The sequence below is a fragment of the Macaca fascicularis genome, chromosome 8, assembly GCF_037993035.2.
Source record: "Macaca fascicularis isolate 582-1 chromosome 8, T2T-MFA8v1.1".
Classification (NCBI taxonomy): Eukaryota; Metazoa; Chordata; class Mammalia; order Primates; family Cercopithecidae; genus Macaca; species Macaca fascicularis.
The window spans coordinates 33654113-33668869 of NC_088382.1; the positions used below are offsets into that span (position 1 = coordinate 33654113).

The 14757-nt window shown below is 40.4% G+C and overlaps 1 protein-coding gene across 13 annotated transcripts in view; it reads left to right on the forward strand.

Annotated features, from left to right (window-relative positions):
• The window catches only part of RBPMS (RNA binding protein, mRNA processing factor), a 188834-nt gene that overhangs the window by 68855 nt on the left and 105222 nt on the right, over nucleotides 1–14757 (forward strand). The gene's annotated exons all lie outside the window — the stretch shown is intronic.

Sequence of the window (14757 nt, forward strand, 5' to 3'; positions counted from 1 at the left end):
TGATTATATTTTTTAGCTGATACCATTCCTTTTGTTTTCTTGAACATACATTACCCCAAGAGCAGTAAAGAGGAAGCTCAGGATTGCTAGCTTAGTATTGAAAACCAGAAAGTGTGTATAACTAAATACTGCATAATATTGTTTGTCCAGGACTTAAACATACTTGATTAATAAGTATTAACTTAGCATGAGTTTATTAACTTATTGATTAACTTATGCATACTGTTGTCTTTTCCATGGACAGTGTCCTGAAGATTGGAAGTGTTACATTTAGTCTGCATGTAGAGGAAACAAGATCTAAAATAGAAAAATGGTGAACTGTCATGAAATATGTGGGGAAAAGAAAGAAAGATCAGACTGTTACTGTGTCTATATAGAAAGAAGTAGACATAAGAGACTCCATTTTGTTCTGTATTTGAGATGCTGTTAATCTGTGACCCTACCCCCAACCTTGTCCTTGCAAGAGACATGTGCTGTGGTGACTCAAGGTTTAAAGGATTTTGGGCTGTGCAGGGTGTGCTTTGTTAAACAAGTGCCTGAAGGCAGCTTGCTGGTTAAAAGTCATCACCATTCTCTTAATCTCAAGTACCCAGGGACACGTACACTGCCAAAGGTCTCAGGGACCTCTGCCTAGGAAAGCTAGGTATTGTCCAAGGTTTCTCCCCATGTGATAGTCTGAAATATGGCCTCGTGGGAAGGGAAAGACCTGATCGTCCCCCAGCCTGACACCCATGAAGGGTCTGTGCTGAGGAGGATTAGTACAAGAGGAAGGCCTCTTGGCGGTTGTTGGCAGTTGAGATGGAGAAAGGCATCTGTCTCCTGCCCGTCCCTGGGCAATGGAACATCTCGGTGTAAAACCCGATTGTATGTTCTGTTTACTGAGAAAGGAGAAAACCGCCTTAGGGCAAAAGGTGGGACTTGCTAGCGCAATGCTGCTCTTTATGCACTAAAAAGGGTTATGGAGATGTTTGCATATGCATATCAAGGCACAGCACTTTTCCTTAAACTTATGTCACAGAGATCTTTATTCATATGTCTTACTGCTGACCTCCTTACGATGATCCTATTATCCTGCCACTCCCCTTTTTCTAAGATGGTAAAGATAATTATCAGTAAATACTAAGGGAACTCAGAGACCGGTGCCGGCGTGGGTCCTCTGTATGCTGAGCGCCAGTCCCCTGGGCCCACTTTTTCTTTCTCTATACTTGTCTCTGTGTCTCATTTCTTTTCTCAAGTCTCTCGTTCCACCTAACCAGAAACGCCCACAGGTGTGGAGGGGCAGGCCACTCCTTCAAAATACATTAGGAGTGTTTGTGTAGGGGCTGACGGGGAGTTATATGTGTGATTTGCCATGTCTTATTCTGCAACTCCTTATCTTAACATTAAACTTGTGAATGTGCTTCAACCTCAGGGACAAATTGTTGTTATTTAGAGAAATGAATTATGCATTCTTTTCTTTATAATTACATAGTTTATGTACCATCCTTTTTGAACTTAGCAAAAGGATTTGTTTCTTGTAAAGAAATAAATGTGTTGGCCTCTAATTTAGTATTGGAGTAATCCTTGTGTCTCAGACAAAAAGATAAATTATCAAATACTTTAGGGTACTACTGTGTTACACATTGTTGAATCTATTATTTGTGTGTGTCAATCCATGATTAAATTAGGTAGTGTTATCTAATTTGCGTTCTCAAATTCTTGTTTTGTTTGTTTGTTTGTTTTTTGAGACAAAGTCTCACTCTGTTGCCCAGGCTGGAGTGCAGTGGTGTGAACTTGTGTCACTGCAACCTCCACCTCCCAATTCACGCAATTCTCCTGCCTCAGCCTCCCAAGTAGCTGGGATTACAGGCGCCCGCCATCACACCCAGTTAATTTTTGTATTTTTAGTAGCGACAGGGTTTTGCCATTTTGGCCAGACTGGTCTCAAACTCCTGATCTCAAGTGATCTGCCTGCCTTGGCCTCCCAAAGTGTTGAGATTACAAGCATGAGCAATCACGCCGGGCCTCAAATTCTTGCATTTTGTAAATCAGTTCATGGGTTTAAATTCTTGCTTATGATGGATAGGTGAGAAGGGAGTCTTTTCATTTTGCAACTAAATTCCTGACCGTTTCTGTGAAATAATTTAAATACTATCCAGCTAGGGCTTTTTCTAAGTGAGTGTGTCGTTCCAATGTATGAGGAAACTTAGATCCCCAGTCTGAGGAAATTTAAATCTGTGATTCAAAGTTATAATGATAGGTGAATGAATACCTTGCCTACTCTCAAGGAATTTATAATTAAATTGGAAAGGACCTAACTAAAACCTGTGAAACAATTAAAAAAACAGTAAGTCCTGACTGTGGTATAAACAATGCAGTAGAAGTACAGAAGAGAAAAAGAAAGAATTGGCGCAGTGGAGAAAGCTGCTTTGGGGAAGGAGAGTTTAATTTGGGCTTCTAAGAGTAGAAGAGAGCCTTCTCTGGAAGTAAAGAATAATTATAAAAGACAATGCAGGCCGGAAGTGGTGACTCATGCCTGTAATCCTAGCACTTTGGGAGGCCAAGGCGGGTGGATCACGAGGTCAGTTGATCGAGACCACCCTGGCTAACATGGTGAAACCCCAACTCTACTAAAAATACAAAAAAAATTAGCCAGGCATGGTGCTGGGCGCCTGTAGTCCCAGCTACTCGGGAGGCTGAGGCAGGAGAATGGTGTGAACCCGGGAGGCAGAGCTTGCAGTGAGCCGAGATCGCACCACTGCACTCCAGCCTGGGTGACAGAGCGAGACTCCGTCTCAAAAAAAAATTAAATAAATAAAAATAATGAAAGACAGTGCTTTTATTTGGGAATAAGCAATGTGTGGTATTAAGACTGACCCAGTAGAACCCAGGGAAGTAATGTATGGAACATTTGAAGGCCAGAGGTTTGGGGATTTTGTTTTGATATAGTTGAAAGAAACTGATCCCTGCTAGCAGTGTTGAGTGTGAGGTCAGAAGAGCAATAATTTTGTTGTGTGTGTGTTTTTTAATGCATTTCGAAAACCAGATGTGTGTCTTTCTGTGTATATGTTATATATGTATCTGATGTTTGTTGCTTTTTAACATCTCTAATTTTTGTCATCTAAGGTGACACTGCAAATAAAATTGAAAATTTCTGATGAATAGTATACTCTCCAGCAAAGATGAAAGACATTTGGGCAAAAAAGGTGATACTTTTGCTAGCCTTAAAGGGTCATCTAAGGGCTGTGAGCCAGTTGTGTAGGCGCTGCTTACACTTGATGGTGTTGAGGGATGAGGTGTAAGGCTAAGGGTCCATATTCTTATTCTCTGGGTCCATAGTACTTTTGACACAGTTTCAGTTACCAAAAAAGTATTGCATATGGTGTGTGGTATTAACCACACTGAAAAGATTTTTGAAAAAAGCATGGTTATATTGTAGTTTGGCATAGACATATACAGTCTTTTAAGATTTCTGATGAGATTTTGGGTTTTATTATATTTAGAATATTTGGAAATTCTTTCACTGGGGTCGGAACAAATGACCTGTAATTAACAATAGCTTAGATGTGGCCCTGCAAGAGTGATTGAGAACCTTTGGGTCACACGCAGTGGCTCATGAGGTCAGGAGTTCAAGACCAGCCTGGCCAAGATAGCGAAACCCTGTCTCTACTAAAAATACAAAAATTAGCTGGGCACAGTGGTGTGTGCCTGTAGTCCCAGCTACTTGGGAGGCTGAGGCAGAGAATTGCTTGAAACCCCAGAGGCAGAGGTGGCAGTGAGCCAAGATCATGCCACTGTACTCCAGCTTAGAAGACAGAGGGAGACTCCATCTCAAAAAAAAAAAAAAAAAAAAAAAAGAACTTTCAGAACCTTGGCACAACAGAACTGCATATCTGGGATGTTGGTCGTATCTTTATTTGGTCGTACTAAAACACAGACTCTCTGGCACTGTGAGAACTGTCTTGCCCGCACATATCATTGCCTGTGTTCTGGCCAATGCTGGCCTGTCATACCAGGTTCCAAAGATCGCTGACAAGCTGGGTCGTGTCAGCTCTGAAAGATCCTTCATATGCCCCTAGGTTCTGACAATTTTGAGAGAATCCTTTCTCAGTTGAGAATAGTTTTGGGAACTGCCCAAGATGTTTGAAATTCACAAAATGGAAAATAATTGAGCTGGCTTCTGTAAAATATGCTGTTTTATTTGTGCTCTTTACAGATATATTACAAATCTGTATTTTCAGTCACAGGTTAAACTTTGTAAAGTAATTCCAAATTCCTGAAAGGTGGTGGTGGTGGGGGTAGTATAAATAAGCATTTCAGACTGGAAATTCAGTATTAATAATGAAATATTTGTGTTTAATTTGTTTAGTGATACGCAGTTTGTTAAGTGGTAATGTTCTTTTTCTTTGATAGCAATTGAAGCAGTGTTATGGGTAACTTCTCAAAATATCTGTAGCTAAATGAAATCCTAAGTTTTAGAATTTGATTTACATTCTTTTTTTTTTTTTTTTTTTGAGACAGTCTTGCTCTGTCATCTAGTCTTCTAGTCTGGAGTGTAGTGGTGCGATCTCGGCTCCAACCTCTGCCTCCCGGGTTGAAGTGATTCTCCTGCTTCAGCCTCCTCAGTAGCTGAGATTATAGGCGCACACCACCACACCCCGCTAATTTTTAGTAGAGACAGGTTTTCACCATTTTGGTCAGGCTGGTCTCGAACTCCTGACCTCATTATCTGCCCACCTCAGCCTCCCAAAGTGCTGGGATTACAGGCGTGAGCCACCGCCCTGGCCTTGATTTACATTCTTTAAGTACTTTTTCTGTCCCTGCTAGCAGAAAGTGTAACGGGGTAGCACTTGAGGAATTTATATATTCATCCCTCAGTATTTGTGGGGGATCGGTTCCAGGACTTCTGAGGATACCAAAACCTGGATGCCCAAGTCTCTGATATAAAATGGGTATGGTATTTGCATATAACCTATGCACATCCTCCTGTATATTTGCATCATCTCTAGATTACTTATAATAGCTAATATGATATAAATGCTATGTAAATAGGTATACTATAATGTGTAGGGAATGATGACCCAAAAAAGTCTGTACATGTTCACTACAGATGCATTTTTTTTTTCCTCAGAATATTTTTGATCTGTGGTTGGTTGAATCCATGATGTGGAACCCACAGATATGGAGGGCCTACAGAATTTGTTTAACAAAACCTTGGGTCATACTTAGTCTGCCTGTCAGGTACTTTTCTGAAGGTTCTACAAATATTCACTGATTTATTCCTCTTAGCAACCCTATGAGGAAGGTTTTGTTACTCCTATTTTACAGATGACACTAAGCACTCATTTAATTAATAGTTGGTCCAAGATTGCTTAGCTAATTGGTGTTGGAGCTGGGATTCAAACCCAGGCAATCTGACTCCAGAGTTTATAGCTTTAACACTATGGTCTGCTGAGTAATTCTTTCGCAAGAAAAAAAAACAAAAACAAGTAGATTTAGTCATGGCTCTTAGGTCAGTGTCTGTGATGAACTGGTTGCACATCAGTAATTCTGCAGTTCATTTACCTTGTTTTGCACTGGCAATTCTGTGCTAAATTCTTTAAATTTGTGGCCTCAAACACTGTTGTTGCTGTTTTGAGACAAGATCTCACTGTCACTCAGGCTGGAGTGCAGTGGTGTAAACATGGCTCACTGCAGCCTCAACCTCCTTGGGCTCAGGTGATCCTCCTGCCTCAGTCACCTGTGTAGCTGGGACCAAAGGCATGGGCCACCACATCCAGAGCTAGCTTTTGTAAAGATGGGGTCTCACTTTGTTGCCTCCCAAAGTGATGGGATTATAGGCATGAGCCACCACACCCAGCATGTTGGCCTTTTTTGTTTGTTTGTTTTGTTTTTTTTTGTTTTTTTTGAGATGGCGTCTCGCTCTGTCACCCAAGGTGGGGTGCAGTGGCACAATCTCCGCTCACCGCAACCGCCACCTCCTGGGTTCAAGTGATTCTCCTGCCTCAGCCTCCTGAATAGATGGGATTATAGGCGTGTGCCACCACACCTGGCTAATTTTTATATTTTTAGTAGAGACAGAGTTTCACTATGTTGGCCAGGCTGGTCTCGAACTCCTGACCTCAAGCGATTCTCCCACCTTGGCCTCCCAAAGTGCTAAGATTACAGGCATGAGCCACTGCACCAAGTGGGGTTTTTTTGTTTTGTTCTTTGTTTTTAGATAATGGGATCTCTGTTGCTCAGGCTTTCCTTGAACTCAGCCTCCTGAGTAGCTGGGACTACAGGCATGAACACTGCCCAGCTTCATTCTGTTTTAATTATTACATGAACCATAAATAGATTGTACATTTTAAATAAATGTGTGGTGAAAAGTGGCTTGATTGACAGGTTCTCAATGACAAGAACTAGGTCTTCCCAGCTGGTGTTTTGTGACCTCTGTATGCTTTTAACAAAAGCCTTTCGTTATACCTGTGGAGTTGGAATGGAACTTGGAGATCGACTCTTACACACTTTCATTTCATAAATAAGGAAACTGAGGCCCAACAAGATCAGTCCCGAAGGCCTCAACAGTTTGCTTTAAAACAGAAGCATGATTTAAACCACAGTCCTCAATTTAATGGTCTTTTCCTCCCGTTATAGTCATTGAAAATTTATATAATGCCAGATTAAATATCTCAATAAACTTTAAAAAATACTTTAGATCAATTTAAAAGCACATATAATCATGCTAACCTAGGTTATTTCTCAACCACAAACCTCGCCTTTTTTTTCCTCTCACATTTGTTGTCTTTTGTTGTTTCCAGCAGGCACATAACATTGCTAGTTTTACATCATAGCAAGTCTTGTAAGATCTGTGTCTCTACATAATGACACATGCATATAAGCAGCATATAAACTTAATATTGACTTGATTCATACAACCACATAAATAGTTAACAGACATAATTAGGTGGTTATCAGATCAAACAAATATGTCTTTGGTGGAGAGTACTGAGTAGGCTGGGGCATATTAATTGTAGCCTAAATGTACTGAATGTATTCTGAAATTTGAAATGCATACAATTGGAGAAGCTAATCTAAACTAACAATCCAAACTTACAAATATCTAAACTTAAAAATGGAAGTTTGTTCTTTTACTGGAAGTACTCATTATCAGCACTGGGCTTAATAGTATTAAGTAAATTAGTTTGTGAATTAGAGAAAGGCACTAATGTAAAATATGTTATGTTCTAAAAACTTGTATTTCAGCCATGTGGTGGTCTAAATAGTGGCTGAATGGAATTTTTCTGTAGAAACAGTTTTAGAAAAGTGGGTGATTCTTAGTAGAGAGCTCACCAAAGCCCCATTAGGCTACATAAACATCTGTGCTCTGTGAACGTCCCTAGGCTTGACCCTCTTAGTCTTCTTCCTGGTATTAGCTTCAAAATATTTTACATTTATATTCTTGCTATTTATTTTCTATATTACGTGAGATACATCTGGAATTAAGTCTAGATGTTAAAGCAGACTATAGCTAAGATTTCTTACAGTACCATAAAAAGTAGTGATTAAACAAATCAGGAAAATTTTAAGTTGAAATACCTCTTTTTTTAAAAAAGAGTCATGTTTATTTTATTGCCTTTTAGATTACTGCATCTAGTAAATTAAAAATCAACGGAGCTGGGTGTGGTGGCTCACACCTGTAATCCCAGCACTTTGGGAGGCTGAGGTGGGTAGATCAGTTGAGCTCAGGAGTTCAATAAATGTTTTGACATTTTGTATTTCTCTACCAAAAATACGGAAGATTAACCAGGCATTGTGGCATACACCTGTGGTCCCATCTACTTGGGAAGCTGAGGTGGGGGAGGATCTCTTGAGTCTGGTAGGTGGAGTTTGTAGTGAGCCGCGATCACACCGCTGCATTCCAGCCTGGGTGAAGGTGAGACCCCATCTAAAAAAAGAAAATAACGGGAAAAAGACCAGTCTTCTGGTGGGACTTTAAAATAGAAATGCATATGCACCCCTAACTGCATAGCTGCTACTGCCTAGCTTTACCAACTGATACCAATCTCTTCATTGATGATGATACAATTATTTATTCCTGACAGCATTATGGCATCATAAACAAGTGATTTATATAGTTTTAATCTAAATAGGCTCCAAATAAAAAGTGACTTGATAATTTTTAGGGACAATTTTTCTTCAAAAGTTTTAAATATTAAAATTTATTTAACGTATACTGAAATTTGCTTAACTAAACTTTTAAATTTGACCTCATCGTAGTTTCATATATAGTTTTTGTTTGTTTGTTTTTGGGAGGTGAAGCTTCACCCTGTCGCCCAGGCTGGAGTGCAGTGGCGCTATCTCAGCTCATTGCAACCTCTGCCTCCTGGGTTCAAGTGATTCTCCTGTCTCAGCCTCCTGAGTAGCTGGAACTACGGGCCCCCACCACCACGCCCGGCTAATTTTTTGTATTTTTTAGTAGAGACGGGGTTTCACCATGTTAGCCAGGATGGTCTTGATCTCCTGACCTTGTTTTCCATCTGCCTTGGCCTCCCAAAGTGCTGAGATTACAGAAGTGAGCCACCGCATCCTGCCTCACGTACAGTTCTAAGAATACAGAGAGATCACTTGTGCCCTTTGCCTAGTTTCTGCCTGTAGTAACATCTTAGAAAACTGTAGCACAGTGTCACAATCAAGAAGTTGATATAATCCACTAATTTTGTTTCTGTGAAGTTTTATTATATGTGTAGGTTCATGGATCCACCACCACAGTCAAGTTAGTGGGGAACAAGTCCCCACTACAAAGATCCCTAAGGTTGCTTTCGAGTATGTTAGATAAGTGGGATTATGCCTTATGTAATCTTTAGAGGTTTGGCTTTTTTTACTTAGTGTAATTCCCTTGAGAGTCATTCAAGTTGTTGCTTGTATTGGTAGTTTATTTATTCTCATTGCTGACTAGTAGCCCATGTTAAGTATATATCTAGTTTGTTTAACCATTCAGGTTTTTGTGTGAACATGAGTTTTTATTTCTTTAGAATAGGTACCCAAGGGTACAACTGCTAGATTGTTTGGAAATTGCATAGTTTGATAAGAACCTGTTTTCTAGTGTGGTTGTACCTTTTTGCATTCCCAACAGCAACATATGTGAGAGATTTCTGTTTCTCTGCATCTTCACCAGCACCAGTATTATCACTGTTTTTGTGTCATGTGAGATACAATCAGGTATGGATTTTAATGTAAATATAAAGTAGCTAAAATATCATATACTACAATAAAAAGTGATGGTTAAACAAATCAGTAATATTATAAAATTAAGTAACATTATACTTAATTTTTTCCTTTTTTTGGAGACAGAGTCTTGCTCTGTCACCCAGGCTAGAGTGTAGTGATGCAATCTCGACTCACTCCATTCTCCTCCTTCTGGGTTCAAGTGGTTTTCCTGCCTCAGCCTCCTGAGTAGCTGGGTTTATAGGTATCTGCCACTACGCCCAGCTAAGTTTTGTATTTTTAGTAGAGATGAGGTTTCACCATGCTAAAGGTGAAGGGGATTAAGCTCCACTTCTTTAAGGGAGGAATATCAAAGAAATTGTGGACGTAGTTTAATATGAGGAAACTTAGGAACGGAAAAGTTAAGTGATTTGTCCAAGTGCATACCTTGTGAGTTGCAGAACCTGGATTTGAATCCCAGCAGACTCCATGTGTTTTTGGTTGTTCTGTGAACCATATGCTTTGAGCACTTAACCTCTTGAGTGCATATTCGAACTCACAAGGTTTGGTGGCCCCTTGCCTGTAATCCCAGGACTTGGGGAGGCGGAGGCAGGAGGATCACTTGATCCCAAGAGTTCAAGACCAGTCTAGGCAGCATAGGGAGAACTCATTTCCACAAATACAGAAAACAAAAAAATTAGGCCCGCTGTGAATACCTGTTGTCTCAGCTACTTGGCAAGCTTAGGCAGGAGGATCTTTTTGAGCCAAGGAAGTTGAGGCTGCAGTGAGCTATGATTGCGCCAGTACAACCTGTTTCTTTAAAATAAAAGTTTTAATGACTTTCTTCATACTTACGTGTTCATATCTAGATATTCATGAGTGATATGGCCCTCTCTTTTATATCTGGTTTAGTACTTTGACCCAATTTTTACATTCACTCATTTAGTTGATAGATACTGATCACCTCCTGCCGAGTACTGGGATGCTCACTGTCATACGGGAAAGAACTTTCAGTTTAAAGATGAACTAACTGGCCTGGCACCAAGAAATTTAAACTATATATCGGGCAATTTCTGATAACTAAATATTGGGAAATAAACCGCCCCCCACCCCAGCTTTCTAGTTCACACCTTCTCTAATTGTTAGAAGCACGGTGCATAGTTTTAAGAATGCATTGTAAACTGAAGTTGGCAATGGGATGAAGTTCCTCAGAGTTTGTATATTGCTAATATCAAAAGCAATAAATACTTGAGAGTCCTGGGCAGTGTTGGAACTGTGAACTGCCACTGTCTAATTTTTTTTTCCTGGTACTTTAAATGACCACGAAGAACTGTGTGTCGTCTGGGTTAGTTTTAAGTAGGTAGTTTGAGAGAAATGAAATGACTCGTAAAATGAGTCACCAAATTATGCTAAAGGAGAAAGGAAGAGAGGTCTTAGAATTTTGATCTTTTTCATATTCTGTGCTTATATTTCGTTTTGTCAGTCCATAGAAAAGTCTTTATTGTGGTAATCATTTTGACATTAAACTTCAGGGTACTTAGGATTAAACCATAAGGGCATGTGCACCTTAGGGCATTAGAATGCAACTTTATGTTCATAATACACTGGACTGATGTATACATTAAAAAACTTAATGTTTTAGCATGTATGCAGTGAAATTGTGTGAAAAGTAACATTTCATAGGCTGACCAGGGTTGAAATAGAGCAAGCCATCTAACAATTAGTTAGAAGAACTAAAGGATGGAGTAAGAACAGGACCAGAGTTAAGGGATGAAGCATCCTGCCTTTATAAGGAACTTCTTTGTTGAACTCTAAGGATTTGACAACCATGTTTCTTGTTTGACAGCATTCAGTGAATTTCCTAATACTGAGGTTAAGTTCTCTCATATATACACACATATAGTTTCCTGTCTAGTCTAATTCAAACCTTAAATTCTTAATTTGTATCTGATATACCTCTTTCCCTCTGTGTCTGAGAGTACTAAGGGAATTTCTTAACGAGGTTAAGTGTTAACATATACAGACACTTCTCTTGCCTATACTTTAGCAGCTTAAAACCCTAGGAATTCTCACCTTTTCTCTTTCCCTTTTAGATATATGGCAGACATGAGGAATGGCCTGAGTTGGAGTTTGCTTCTTAAGAAGTTCTATCAGGCAGGGCGTGGTGACTCACGCCTGTAATCCCAGCACTTTGAGAGGCCGAGGCAGGTGGATCACCTGAGGTCAGGAGTTCGAGACCAGCCTGGCCAACATGGTGAAACCCCGTCTCTGCTAAAAATACAAAAATTAGCCAGGTGTGATGGCAGGCGCCTGTAATCCCAGCTACTCAGGAGACTGAGGTAGGAGGATCGCTTGATCCTGGGAGGCACAGGTTGCAGTGAGCTGAAATTGTGTCACTGCATTCCAGCCTGGGTGACAGAGTGAGACTTGGTCTCAAAAAAAGAAAAAAAGAAGTCCTATCAAAGTCAGAGCTTATGAAACATGCTGATTAGAAGTCAGCACTGAATTGGGCTGGGATTGACTCCTCAAAGATTGAACATAGTGGTGTGGTGTACCCAGTGCTAACTTGCTGTCCCTATTCCCCAAGCATGTCTGAGCAGTGCTCAGGTTCTGCCTTTATGAATTATGGAACATCATTGTTCTTCTCTTTTCCACCTGTGCTCCCATTAGTCTTCCTTCTTTCCATCATCCTGCCGAAAACTTTGTGATCACCTTGGCAAAGGGACCTTGGTTTCCATAGGTCCTAAATCAGGGTGTGAATTTGGTTATTCTACAGATTGTGTCAGTAACTGTCACTTAACAGTAAATACTAGTGGATTCCTCAAAACTAGGGAGTCATGCGCTGTGGGTAATTATTAATATATGGACGGCCTTTTCTTTTTTTTTTTTTTTTTTTTTTTTGAGACGGAGTCTCTGCCGCCCGGGCTGGAGTGCAGTGGCCGGATCTCAGCTCACTGCAAGCTCCGCCTCACAGGTTCACGCCATTCTCCTGCCTCAGCCTCCCGAGTAGTTGGGACTACAGGCGCCCGCCACCTCCCCCGGCTAGTTTTTTGTATTTTTTTAGTAGAGACGGGGTTTCACCGTGTTAGCCAGGATGGTCTCGATCTCCTGACCTCGTGATCTGCCCGTCTCCGCCTCCCAAAGTGCTGGGATTACAGGCTTGAGCCACCGCGCCCGGCCTGGCTTTTTCTTTTAGAAAGGAAAGAGCAATGATTAATACTAAAATAGGCTAGGTGTGATAGCTTACACCTATAATCTCAATACTTTGGTAGGCTAAGGTGTAAAGATCACTTGAGACCAGGCGTTTGAGACCAGCTTGGGCAAGACCTCGTCCCTACAAAAAATAAACATAGTAAGATTAATTGGATGTTGTGGCACACACCATTAGTCCTAGCTACTTGGTTGGCTGAGGTGGGAGAATCACTTGAGCCCAGGCATTCTAGGCTGCAGTGAGCTATGATCGTACCATTGCACTCCAGCTTGACCAGAGTGAGACCCAAACCTGGGAACCTGGGAGTTCATAACAACAGCACAGTGGCTTTTTTTTTTTTTGAGATGGAGTCTTGCTCTGTCACCCAGGCTAGAGTGCAGTGGTGCCATCTCGGCTCACAGCAACCTCTGCCTCCCGGGTTCAAGTGATTCTCCTGCCTCAACCTCCCAAGTACCTGGGATTACAGGTGCCGACCACCACGCTGGCTAATTTTTGTATTTTTAGTAGAGATGGGGTTTCACCATGTTGGTCAGGCTGGTCTCCATTTCCTGACCTCAGATGATCCACCTGCCTCGGCCTCCCAAAGTGCTGGAATTAGAGGCATGAGCCACCATGCCTGGCCAGTGGCCCTTTTTTAAATCCTATGGTTAGTGAATCCTTGGTGACTATAGCAATGTGATCTCCTGAACCAAAGCATGCCTTCCCAGGGCACGAAAAAGGAACAAGTCTTTAAGTCCAATAGGTGACCATTTTCGGGAAGTAAGAACTTGACCACCTGCTTTTCTTGAAGTCAGTGCCAACTAGAAACTGGAGCTTGACCAAAGCCAGTTCACTTCTGCTGAGCTGCAATCAGAATTAAATGCCTGGCAGACCATTTTAATGGTTGCAGTAATCCATTTTCATGGTGGCAAGGCCTGAATGGGAAATCATACCAAGACAACAAAGCCGCCTTTGGAAATGAGATGACCAGCAGTCCTCAGCAGGGTTGAGTCTTGCAACTTGGTGTTTCAGCTCATGGTTACAAAATAAACAAATAACTTATAGATTATTTTAAAAGAGTAAAAGAATTTAACCAGTGTGTAAAATTTACAAACTGGGCTCTGATGCCCCTCTTTTGTGTTAAAACAACCCAGCTCTATGAGATTTGTGCTGCACGGTTATGTGGAGGCCTTAACTTCTCAGTTTCTGAAACCCAAGTTTATATTACATGGTCTGTCAGAGAGGGATGGCACTGCCATAGTCTTGGAATGGGAGTGATCCCTCTGTTCTTGTCTCAGTAGAGCAGTCACAAAGCAAGAATACTCCTTTGACTGAAACCAGGATGTTTCTGCTCCTGGGGCAACCTTAGTCACTGGTTCCCTTTTTTGGTTAGGATTATTTTTTCAGAAGTAAATACTGACTGTTGGTCAGAATTGAAATGTGAAGCAAGTTACATGAATATATTTTTGCCAGATCAAGCTTGTCCCTGAGGATCAAGGACGGGCAGGAAAATGAGAAAGAGTATTTCTAAGGACAGTGGACACGCTGAGTTTGTATTTCCAAACCAAGGAAATACATTTGGGCTTGGATTTGTTCTCATTTTTAAAATAGTCGTTTATGCTTGTAATTTAAATGCCAAAATGTATAAATACATAAAATGAAGTTTATCTATAATTCTACCTTCCTCTCCACTATTAACATATAGATAACTTGGTATGTATTCCTTTAATACCTTTTTTTCCCCCTTGAGCATGTACTAACTTATAAAAACCCTAAGAGAATTAAACCGGGGATATGGGCAGTTCCTGCTGTTTGCTTTTTCCCTTAATAATTACGAACCTTGTTCTCTGTCAGTAAATCTGGATATCTACTTACTCAGCTTTTTAAATGTGCAAGTTAATGAATTTGGGCTTTTTTTTTTTTCCCCAAAAAAACTTTGTTAATTACGAATTTGCATTTGTTGAAATTGGACATATGTATTTGTAAGTATGTTTTAATTATAAGTTAAAATGTGAATAATTTTCCTAGTAACCATATATTGATCACTATTCTGGTCTATATAGTCCTGAAGTTCTTTTGCACTTTCTCTTTTTGGGTCAGTCTCCATTTCAGTCTATGTCTTACATTTTTCTCCTTGATTCAGATTGATTTTTATCCTACTTCCTTTTCCCCCGTTGTAAATACCTTTATCTTATAATACTAATCTCTCCTGCCTTTTTGCCATATATGGGTGTTTGTCAGTTGATGTTATGTAACTCTGTTGATACAGTTGTGACTGGGAAATGCCATCTTATTTTGTTTGCCATGTCATCAGCTGAACTGTTTACAAGCAAATACTTATATCTCCATGAATACGGGATTATGTATTATGTATATGTACATATACATATGATTATGTA